Here is an 8,680-nt window from a genome sequence, read left to right as displayed (position 1 = left end):
ATATATATATATATATATATATATATATATACACACACACACAGAGAGAGAACATTTATAAATCTCTTTTACGTAGAAATTGAATCAAGCTCCTTGAAGGGAAGAAAGAGACAAACAATATTCATCAAAAAATAGTGTGTGTGTGTGTGTATGTGTGCTTGTGTATGTGTGTAAAATGGGGAACACTTAACGGGAAAATGCCCACAAGATGAAAGAAAAGAGAAAAAGGAAAGAAAAGGAAAAACAAAGGATGGGAGAATGGAAAGGAGCAGGAGGAAGAGAGGGATGAAGGGACGAAGGGGAGGAAGAAGTATAAAGGGAGACTCCAGAGATCACTGCATATACATGCTTATAGTTGCCTTCTTCACATTAAGGTGTACAGATAATCTTTTGTAATGAATGGAAGCATCACCTGTGAGTAACAGACTGACTGGTCAAAGAGATGAGGCAAGATTAGAAAGTGGAACAACCAGTCAAGAGAGAGAAATTTTGAGGAAAAAGAAATTAGGCCCCATTTGGTCCTAACTCTGAGGATGATCAAGACACATGAAAGTGAGTGGACGGTAACCAGCCATGTGGTGTACTTAAAATAGAATAAACGGATTATTGAGATACGGGCTAATTGGGAAAGAGCCAAAGCGATTGGCCTAAGCATTAATTCATGTATAAGAAGTCTCAGAATCATTAGTTAAAAAAAGTGGACAGGTGGAAACATCCAAGGTTACAGATGACATTAACTACAATAAAGGAATGGAATCACAGGGCTAGAAATTGGAGCCAAACTAAATGTTCACCAACAAACAAACTGACAAAGAAAATGAAGTATATACAGATGGTGAAATTTTAAGCAGCTGTTCACTGAGAATGAGATTTTAAGACATGAGGAATAAATATTAAGGAAGGTTGAAAATTAGAGAGTAGAATATATATACATAATAGAAAGGAAGGAGGGGAACTCTTTGAGTACAGAAAGGGGAACAGCTGACAAAGAGGTATGTACAGCAGGTAGCTGTGGAAGGAAATAAATGAAAACAAAGTATAATAATCTGTGGATGAAGATGTCATGCTAAACCCGTTATTTGTATATTATTATAAAACTATCCTTTCAAAATTAATAAAGGGAGATGAGAAATGGAGAAATAAAGAAAATATAAAACATAATACATATCCTAATATATATGTAATATGTAATATATATTATATAATATATAGCATGTAACAGATAGCACACAACATGTAACATAAAACATAAACATATAATATATAATATAAAACTAATAACCAAAGTATATAATATATACTATATGATGTACAATGTTGAATATACTATTCAACATTGATATATGTTATACAATATTGATATAATATATAATATTAATATATAACATATATGGTGTTTTCTAAAGTCTAGTAAAATTATTATGCATATTAAAATAAATTGTTCACTGTAAATACAGAAATAGTGTAATTGTTCTACTTAAAAATTAATTTTGATGATTTACTAGAGTTGAACTTAAGATATAAGCAAGCATTGAGGTTAAAATATAAGGAAAGCAACAAGATGTGCTAGACAAATCCTGACCACAGAGAGGGCACAGGTGCTTTCCCAAGTCATCTTTACTTATGTCACTAGCTTGACTTCAATAATAGTGTTGTCCCAGTGTTTCATGTAGCATGAACTATGATTTATTATTCTACAAAACACTGAAAAATTATGGTCAATGTTCCAGTTTGAGGATAATTTTGTTGATTTTTACATAAGATACTGCTGATGTTTTCTTTTATGCACTATGAAGCTATATAATTAGGTGCCTGAGGATTTAGAAATACTCTTAATATTTACTAAGCTATCAAATTGCAGTCAGGACTATTATTATAAAATAATATCCTTTTAAAGTTTAAAATGATATCAATATTGTTATCTGTTTTTTATTAATTTCTTTGTATTTTTGACTTTTTAATTTCTATCTTTGATAGACTTTTATGTTTTATTTGTTGGTTTTGTTAAGAGACTAAGGCTGAATTTATATTACCTTATGTAATAATCTCTTTAATAGACTCCTATACTATGCTATATATATACATACATATATATATATATATATATATATATATATGTATATATATATATATACACTCACACACACATATGTATATAGCATTTGTATTTGGCTTTATCTTTGTCATTCATTTTTATGTTTTTAGTTATCTTACATCTTCATATTGTGTATGATTTTTCTTCCCTGCTACTGTATTAGTAGACATGGATAGTCACAGTAAATAATATTTCAATTTTCTTTCTAACTCTTCAAGGCTGTAAGATCCTATCAATTCTAAACAAATTTCCCACTTACTTTATACATTTTGTTTTTTATATTAGCTTCACAATTCTTACCTAGAAATTTAGGGAATTTAATTAATGTTAACTTTTATAATTGTATTTGTCTAGATTTATCATTGGCAATAATAATTACTACCTTTTAGATGGAGGGAGGGAAATGGGAAGGAGGGGATATGGAGAAGGGGATATGGATTTAGATGGATCCTGAGGGTTTCAGGATCAGGTATGGGGAAATACAGGAGAGATAGCTATATGGCCATGAAAATGGATAGAAATTTGAAACTGACAAGAGTGAGTAAAGAGAGGCATCTCCAGGATGAGACAGAGACCTGGGATAAGGGAGACACTCAAGAATGAGTTGGGATGACCTTACCTGTGACTCACTACACTGGGCATATGGAACCTGAAGAAGTCATCTCCTGTAGACAAACAGCAACCCAGTGAAATGATAGAGACACCAACCTACCCACAAAATTTTCAACCCAAAATTTATCATGTCTAAAAGAAATGCAGGTAAGGAAGATGAAGCAGAGACGGAAAGAATGGCCAACTGATAACAGGCCCAACTTGAGACCCATCCCAGGGGCAAGCACCAATCCCTATCGCTATTAAGGATACTCTGTTATGCTTGCAGATAGCAGCAAGTTGTCCTCTGAGAGGCTCCACCCAGAAGCTGACTCATACAGATACCCACAGCCAAACAGTGGATGGAGCTTGGGGACATTTACGGAAGAGTAGGAGGAAGTATTGCAGCCTGAAGGTCATAGGAACTCCACAGGAAGACCAACACAGTTAACTAACCTGGATGCTCAGAGTTTTAAACACCAACCAAAGAACATACATGGGCTGGACCTAGGCCTTCCTGCACATATGTAGCAGATGTGCAGCTTGGTCTTCTTTTGGGTCCTGAACAACTTGAGCAGGGGCTATTCCAAAAGCTGTTGCTTAAACCCCTAAGGGGAATATGTTCTTCTAGCTGGACCGCCCTGTCTGGCCTCAGTTGGAGAGAAAGCACCAAGCCTTCCAGAGACTTGAAGTACAAGAGTGGGGGTTACTCAGGGGACCCTGCCACTTGGAGGAGAAGGAAGGGAGGTTGAGGAAGGATTGTAGGAGGAGTGACTGGAGGGGGCAGTGAACAGGATGTATATTAAATTAAATTAAAAAAAAGAATTACTGCCTCTCATTAGAGTGGGTGTTTTCTTTCTCTTGAGACAACTCAAAACATTGCATTGCTATGGTTCTTTCAAAAGTTATATTTAATTTTCCTTTTCTTGACTTTACTTTTTGATTATAATATGATTGCTATGCAAGCAACTATTGATAACTACTCTCTATAAAGTGATTAATCTAATTCAACAATGTTCTCTTTTGTTGCCATCAAAAATGGTCTGGTATCAGACTAAGTATCTCTGTCTGGCTTCCCTTGCCGGGTTAAATGGCATACTATTTTTGGTATTTTATGTCTCTCTCAAATGCTTTCAACAGCTTTGGTTTGTACCTGGTTCTCAGAAGTTTCACTTATTAACATCTTAGGCCTCATCATTTAGGTATATTAACAATAATTTAGTAAGCTCTCTGAATTTGAGAACTTTTGTCTCACCCTCCCAAAGGCATTACAGATGTTACCATGCCTGGCTTCAAATGTTTGCTTTGTAAGTTGCTTCTTCCATCTACTTCTAAACTTCTGGAAATTTCATTCCATTCTCTTCTAATGTTTTCCTCTAGTTATCAGTCTCTCTAAGCCCATACAGTTTAAATCTTTCTATTATCCTTTCTGATTATTTTATGATGTTGAAATTTATTATTATAATTTATTTTTTGCCTTATATAAATAAAAATTCAGGAAGTTATAGATGACTCACTGAATTAATGATTGCTATGCACCACATTTTGAAGCAATGAAGTAAGTCTCTTTTTATGTTATCGAGAACACTGATGTTCCCAATCTCATCTGCCTCTCACTCCAGTATGATAACGCTACTTAGTATGATGCAATGAAATTCAGTTTGAGCCAGCTTCATAAATCCTTCCATCAGTGTCAGGTCACAAAACTGCCTTTTAATTCCTTAAGCTAGCACACATTTTGTGTGGTGCACTTAGAAAACTTTCATTTAAAAGCAAGTCATATAAATAGATTCATCTTATGCAAACTGTTTGACACCTAACCATCTTGCCTTATGAATCATAACCTTCAGTTCATTATATTTTCAAGAAGAAAAGAAACTGGGGAGTGAAGGTAGTCCAAAAAGATCATATTCAGGCTGTTTATCTTAAGTATAAAGAAAGGAACTTTATAATAATAATTGTATGAACTATGGGGAAAGACTGCTAATTAAGGTTGCCGTCTACCATATCTGGATAGCTCCTCTGAGCAAAATGGAAGACCCCCTTTTCCAGCAGGGCTTCATCTTGTCTGGAGAGCCTGGCCTCCAATCGTCTACCCGAGGAAGGTCACATAGTCTTTGGCAGACCCTCAAGTGGAACTTCCTTTCCTGAGCAAGTTCCTGGAATTCATGGAATGCCTTTCCATACAAAGGAGGCATTCACAGTACTTTAAACTCAAACCAATGATTTTACATCCACCCTGAAAACACCTTCCCACTCTCCAGGATCACAAATAGCCTTTGTTCAGTCTTAATAAAGTATATGCACATATAAGGTTTCACTGATGATCATCTAAGAGTGCTATTTTATTAAAACCCTGAGATAAGGCCTTCCCCAACCCTCTGATAATCTCTCTGCCACTCCAGTACTCACTCCCAGCTAGATCTGGATCCTGCCTACCCCACCCATTCTGGACTCTGATTTGCCCTTCCAGACCAGTGTGAAGTGTGGAGTCTGGATACTTAAAGTAGGCAGGGAAACAAAAGAACCATAGCTGGCCCTCAACACATATCCCACAATGAAGATAAACTATGCTGTTACTCAGTCAAGTTCTTCTTTGTCATTACACCTTCTGCAACCTGGAAGTCCATTTTATCTATTATCTGCATATGTAAGCCTTTTTCTTTTTAACTAGAATGTTCATAGGACGTTTCAATTCTCTTACTTTTAAGCTTTATGGTTATATGGATACAATTCTCATAATCAGTATGCACATATATGTATTTTAAAACTATCAGTATTTAGTAAAGCATTTAATCTAACACCATAAATAAAGTATTAGAATGTATAATTTTATTTTGTATTTTTTATTAATACATGTTACTGTTCATCTAGGTTTTTTCCTTCTCTTTGTATTTGAAGATTAATTATTATCAACTGAGGGTGTATTTTTAGGTAGTTTTTTACTCTGTCACATGTGTATAATCATGCAGTTATCACTTAAGCCAGACCATACTCTGCTACATGTCTGATTCTAACAGAACGTGAAGTTTCAGACAAGTTTGGCAATAGAAAAATGTATCCAGGGATCCGTCCCATAATCAGCTTCTAAANGCTGACACCATTGCATACACTAGCAAGATTTTGCTGAAAGGACCNAAATATAGCTGTCTCTTGTGAGACGATGTTGGGGCCTAGCAAACACAGGAGTGGATGTTCACAGTCAGCTATTGGATGTATCACAGGGCTCCCAATGGAGAAGCTAGAGAAAGTACCCAAGGAGCTAAAGGGATCTGCAACCCTATTGTTGGAACAACATGATGTACTAACCAGAACCCCGGAGCTCTTTTCTCTAGCTGCATATGTATCGAAAGATGGCCTAGTCGGCCATCAATGGAAAGAGAGGCCCATTGGACTTGCAAACTTTATATGCCCCAATATAGGGGAATGCCAGGGCCAAAAGAATGGGAATGGGTGGGTAGGGAAGTGGGGGGGGGGGCTATGGGGGACTTTTGGGATAGCATTAGAAATGTAATTGAGGAAAATATGTAATAAAAATATTAAAAATAAAAAAAAAGAAAAATGTTTATGAATTTAGTGATTAAAACTTAATTCAAGCCAAGTATGTAATGAATGAACCCAATGGTTTCTACGCATGCTTCGCCATGTCGCAGCATGCAACTTCACTGTAACTTCAGTTCTAAACACAATGTGCGGTCAGTGATTTACAGGGTACAGGCCCTCAAGTCTTGCAACCTCAATGAAATCTGCCTTAAAAAACTCAGCTAATACTGGAAGGTTTTTATATGTTATTAATTAAAGTGGTTTTTTACGATACATTTAACATTCCTGTTCTTATAGAAATATAGCATTTTGTTATAGAAGAGAGACTTCTAATATTTTTCTACCATAGTTTCTTAGCATGTGTGTAGAAACTAGTATGCTTTTGGATTATGATGTGTAAGAGTGATTGATTTTAAACTATGGCTACTTAGGGTGCAAATGATATTTATTAAAAAATCATTAAATGAAGTTTAGTGTGAGATTCAGGCAGTTTCTGAGGTAATTCTAAACGTAAGTGTGCCACTTTGTACTACAACTTTATCCATCCTGACATTCTCAGTGTTGACAGTTACAGGAATAAAATATTGATCAACTCTGAGGAATGCAAAAGTTGATTTACAGCATATACCACTAAATACTCAGACAAGATTTAAAACATTATATAAAAATAAACAGTCCATCTCATTGGTATAGAATTTGTTTATATCTTTAATAAATAATAAAATTATATGTATTTAACTGAATTGTTTTAAAATATTTTTTCATAGTTTATCAGTAAATGTTTTATCTTATAAACATATATTTATACATACATTTCCTTTGTTTGCTTCATGTTGTTTTACAGCAGGCTGTCCCATATAACTTTTGTGATGGTTTTAATTGGCTCATGTGTTTGAATACCTGGTTGCCAGAATGTAGAACTGTTTCAGAAGGATTATAAGGCACATCTTTGTTGGAAGATGTATGTCACTGGGGGTGGACTTTTGACAATTCAAGAGCCTGTGGACTTCCCAGTTAGCTCTCTGCCTCCTGGTTGTGTCTGAAGACATGAGTTGTCAGCCTCTGCTCCAAGGTCATGAGAGATTGTCTGATGCCATGCAACCCATTAGGATGGTCAAGACCTCTTAACCCTGTGGAACTGTAAACCCCCAAGGGAAGAAACTGTAAGTAAGAAAGAAACAAGAGAAGCAAGAGAGAAACTACAAGGAAGAGAAAAGGAACTAAACCCACTTCTTTCAGTATAAAAGGGTCATGAGAGTAAAAATTCAAGATGTTCTATCCTAACAAATCACCAGGCATTGGGGCTGTATTTGACTGGCTTCTATTTTGGCTGTCCTCAAGGTTCCTTGGTGCCACTTAACAGGGTCAGGGTAATTGTTAGGAAACATCAACTTCCCTGGAACAGTTTTCATGGTATTTTGTATATACAACATGTTTTAAAAGGCAATTTTAAAATAAAACATCTTTTGATATTTCCAGGGCATTTCCTTTTTAAATTCTGTGATATTTGACCTAACAAGGAAACACAAGGAACTCATCATCTTGTGAATCCCAAACTCCTAAGTGATATGTCTTTGCTTCACCTTTTAAAAATCTTATGATCATTTTAAGGTATACAGCATGAGCTATTAACTATATCATTGAGAATAGAAGTAAGATTGCTTATGGCATTATTTTTAATCAATGATGGATAATATTGAATAACTTTATTTATTTATATTTTTAAAACTTTGAGCCTTTATTGTGAGTGTGTGTGTGTGTGTGTGTATGTGTGTATAGTTGAGTGATTATGCATACATGGGTACTTTCACATGCAAAATGTCAGGGGATATTTTGGAGCTCAGTTCTCTTCTTCCACCATATAGGTTTCAGGGATTGAAATGAGGTTTTGATAGGATGTATCTTTATCTGTGAAACTGTTAAAGATCAATAGCTTGATGAATTTTGTCTACTTACTCCAAAGGTTTTTTTTTAATTATTTTTATTATGAAAAATTAATTACAAAAGGAAATCCTTAATGACAAACCCCCAAACTATCATTTTCATTTTATGCTCTAAGGCTTTTGTCCACATTTGAACCTTGCTTCCCATATAGTCCTTTCAGTAAGTCATACTCTCTTGTGAGTTAACATTTTTGTTTTTTAAAGAATTTCACATAAAACCAGAGACACTGAAACTTATAGAGGAGAAAGTGGGGAAGAGCCTCTAAGATATGGGTACAGGGGAAAAATTCCTGAATAGAACAGCAATGGCTTGTGCTGTAAGATCAAGGATTGGCAAATGGGGCCTCATGAAACTGAAAAGCTTCTGCAAGGCAAAAGACACCGTCAATAAGACAAAAAGACCACCAACAGATTGGGAAAGGATCTTTACTATCTTAAATTAGATAGGGGACTAATATCTAATATATATAAAGAACTCAAGAGGGTGGACTCCAGAAAATCAAATAAC

Source organism: Mus caroli, chromosome 18 (genome assembly GCF_900094665.2).
Source record: "Mus caroli chromosome 18, CAROLI_EIJ_v1.1, whole genome shotgun sequence".
In the NCBI taxonomy this organism is placed as follows: Eukaryota; Metazoa; Chordata; class Mammalia; order Rodentia; family Muridae; genus Mus; species Mus caroli.
This window is presented reverse-complemented; position numbering follows the sequence as displayed.